This window comes from Pundamilia nyererei, unplaced genomic scaffold, assembly GCF_000239375.1.
Source record: "Pundamilia nyererei isolate P.nyererei 1_Seehausen unplaced genomic scaffold, PunNye1.0 scaffold00093, whole genome shotgun sequence".
In the NCBI taxonomy this organism is placed as follows: Eukaryota; Metazoa; Chordata; class Actinopteri; order Cichliformes; family Cichlidae; genus Pundamilia; species Pundamilia nyererei.
Genome location: NW_005187494.1, coordinates 2,228,289 through 2,232,065, shown reverse-complemented (window position 1 = coordinate 2,232,065; position 3,777 = coordinate 2,228,289). Strand labels below are relative to the sequence as shown.

General features: G+C 42.1%; 1 protein-coding gene across 1 annotated transcript in view; it reads right to left on the bottom strand.

Moving 5' to 3' along the window:
- Nucleotides 1–1,040, bottom strand: part of LOC102212731 (cyclic GMP-AMP synthase) — an 18,910-nt gene extending 17,870 nt beyond the window's left edge. The window contains exon 1 of the mRNA XM_005739826.1: nucleotides 989–1,040. The gene's annotated coding sequence lies outside the window, so the exon portion shown is untranslated. The remainder of the gene's footprint in view (nucleotides 1–988) is intronic.
- Between the last annotated feature and the right edge of the window lie 2,737 nt (nucleotides 1,041–3,777).

Here is a 3,777-nt window from a genome sequence, read left to right as displayed (position 1 = left end):
CACTATTTCATTACAGTTTTGCTTTGTTTTGTTTGCTGTGGGTCTGCGGCCATTTATTCAGATTAGTCAAATGAATCTGATTTTCTGTGAATGAACAGAAAATGTCATCTTTTCAGTTAGAGGACAATCTCAGTCCTTTTTGCTTTTTCTGTAATTTTACGGATTTACATCTCAGCCTGTTCATCAAATTTGATAAAGAATCGTTTGATTAAAGGGTGTGTTATTTAATTTATCGTGTACCTTGATTTTCTTTACAGTAAAAAACTCAGGTGAGATGTTTTATAGGTTATTGAGCAATACTTTTACTCGTCGGCCACGCTTTGGATCAAACTTGGCTGTATGCGTCTCATGAAATTAAATGAGCTCTATGATAATTTATATTAGTAGATGGTAAATACCCAACTTTCAAATAAACAAAATGTAGCAGTGGGCCGGTTAGCGTTATTTCTGTTTATGAACATCACTGCTCCTCCCTATCAGGGCTGTACGAGGTCCCTTTAATATCCCTGCAGGCCAGCAGTGTTAAGAAGGAGTTCGTGTAGTTAATGTTTAAGAAAACCTGATTGCGTCAGTGGATCCAAAGATCCAAAGAAATATGGAGGTAAATTTGACTGAAAAGGGTTGCATATGCGTACAATGTGACCCACGAGCGTAAACTAAGCGTTACACGCGTACCAGTGATTTCTGTGTAATGTTTAAGGACTCCTACGCGCGTGCTCCAATCCACACAGAAATACGAAGCGATCCGACCACAGGTATAACACTTTTATAAACGTGTACGTTCAAACCTGAATAAATACTGATCATTTACGCACATTTTATGAAGTTCGGCTTCACGGATCCCGGATCCGATCATTTTGGCTTTCAAAAACCACAGCTGAGGGGCGAAAGAGCCGCGGCTCTGTGACCTCTGCCGTAAAACACCGAAGCGAGTGATTTGTGATGTGAAAAGAAGCAAATGAAACAATCCGACAGCGGTTTGACTCACCTGAGCAGCGTCCTCTGCAAATGGAGATGAAGCCCTGACTGTTGTGTTTTACTTCCTACTCTAGGATTACTTTCTCTTTCAGTTATCATGAAGCAGAATCTAGGGATGAAGCCCTCTTCCTCCTCCTCCTACCTGGGATCCGGTTTTCAGCTTCATCACCCCTGATGGGAAAATGTTGCGCAATGAGCTGGGGTATGTGCTCACACACCTTTTACGTTCAAGTTTGCCCAACAATGAATTCCCACAAAGACACCACTACATCAGGAAGCATTTAGGCTCTATGAATCAAGTGTGAGGTTTAATGCTTTACTTGTGTTTTTGTGGCTTTTATCTTTTACCTGCTCGTGTTAGGTCAGGATCACTTAAGTGGAAAGAATGTGTCATACATTCAACCAAACACTGTTCCAAGTAATCTTGCACAATCTGGAAATATCCTCTGATTTTTTTGGCTTCATTTTCAAGAAAATGCGAAGGCTGTGTCACCTTTGATTCTACTGCAGAAATAAATGGGGGCATAAATAATCCTTATTCTTGTTCTCTGCATACTCTGATGGAGATGAGAGAGCAGAGAACTTGTCCTGCTGGTGCTCAGAAAACAACCTGAAGCTTATCATGAACTTCAGAAGACACAGACAGGTCCACTCCCCTCTCATTATAAATGGAGAATGGGTGGAATCTGTCTCCACTCGAGGTTTCTGGGCACCCACATTTTTGTCATTCTCACCTGGACCCACAACACCAACGCCCTGGTAGAGAAAGAAAGCCCAAAAGCGGCTAAACTGTGTCCAGTTGGTCTCACAATGTGTTGCTAGCTGAAGGTCCAGCTGCTGTATTTCACAGGGAGAGAAAAGAAAGAGAGTTAACTTCACTCAGAGATGAAGATAAGACAGACAGGACAGGAGAGGAGAGGAAGACGAGAGGTTAGGCGAGGTATAGCTGTGTTATTTAAAGTTACATGAAAATTCTTTACATTTAGTACAGGTTGAACAGGTTAGTTTGCTGTACTTCGAAAAGTAAAGATGAGGGTGCGACTGGTGCACAGTGGCTGTGGTTCATCGGTCAGAGTTAGGTTACACCCAGTGTAGCAGAGATTCATGTGAATTTTACCTGATGATGCTGAGATTGATTGACTGAATTCCAGCATAAACAGCGTACTGTCAGTGCAGAGGATGGAAATCAGCCAGGACAACTCATGACACATCTGCTGACATCTGTTCGAATTCAGTTGTGTACATCCACAAAGAGTATCAGGTCAGCTGATCACAGCCTGTACATTAAGAATATTTCTCAATAGAAATTGTGAGTTCTGATTCTTTTGCCAACACAGAGCCATCACAACTAATTTTAGGCTTCACCCACCTGCTGAGACTGTACACATTTTCCTGTTTAGAGGCAAAAACAAAGCAGGGAACAGAAAATAGAGACATAGTTTTTAGTTTCCTTCATCTTCTTCAGATTCAAGCTGAGTATAATTAGAATAAACGAAAGTTAGACTGAAGTCTGTGTTCCTGTCACGGTCCTGGGTCTCCTGACCCAGCGTTTTTTAGTTCTTTGTGATTTTTGTATTATTGTACTTGTGTGTGATCTATTCTATGGCTTCTAGTTTTGATCCCTTGCCCTTCATGTCTCTCTGTGTCCCCTCTGTTCTGTGTAATTGTGTGTCTTTGCATGTTTGAGTTTCTTGTTTTCTGTCACTCTGCATTGTGCATTATGTTCTCATGGTTGGTTTTTTGTTACTCTCTCTAGTCTAGTCTCTTGTGTTCCCAGCTGAGTATTTCCCTGTGTATTTTGGTTCTTAGACCTCTGCCTTATGGTTTATGTCTCTGTATTTCTTAGTTGCTGTCTCCACTGTGTCAAGTTCGCGTCTCTGTGTGATACTTCCTGTTTTACTTTGATGGTCCGTGTCTCATGTGAATGTGTCCTGCTTTGCTTGTCTCGTCAGTCCTGATTTCTCCCAGCTGTGCCCTCCTGTGTCTCATTCCCCTCGTTACTTCCCAGTGTATTTAAACCCTGTGTTTCTCTGAGTCAGTGTCGCGTTGTCCCTCATGCTGTGTGGATCTCCCTGTGTGTCTCTCTGTGAGTTTTCTAAGTTCCCAGTTTGTATTAGTTTGTATGTTTTTTTCCCTGCCAGCAAATAAAGCTGAGTTTTGAGTTCATTCCCTCGTGCCTGTGAGTCCTGCATTTTGGGTCCTACTCCTGCCTGCCGCACAGCGATTCCTGACAGTTCCCATCTGCTGATATTATTTTATCATAATTATAACACAAGGTTCAGTTAGTTTGCACAAAAATAGAAACGTCCTACAAAGAGCTACTTTTATTTCTTACTTTGAGTACATTTCAGAGCCTGTACTTGAATCAGTACTATAAGTTTTACTGGAGTATTTTTATGAGTAGCATTTATACTGCTACTTAAGTACAGAATGTCCGTATTTTTTGCTGCCACTGAGAGTAATTAAAACCACCCAAGAAATCATTGAGAGGCCTAAGTCACCCCTGGATGCCATCGCCAAATCCTCCTGTGTCTGGAAAACCAGGGCCATCACAGGTGACCCCTTGCACCCCGCCCACCACCTGTTTGACCCGATGCCCTCTGCTCGGCGCTGTATGCCAAATATCCTTTTGGCAAGATACTAAATGGGAGATAGAAAGCACTGAAGCATAGAGCAAAATGCTGGTATGAATGGGTGAATGAGGCATGTATGAAGTGTTTGAGTGCTCAGGTAGAGCAGAAAAGTGCATAAAAGAACCAGTGCTGCCACTGTCTGCAGTCAATAAACACAAAAGAGGCG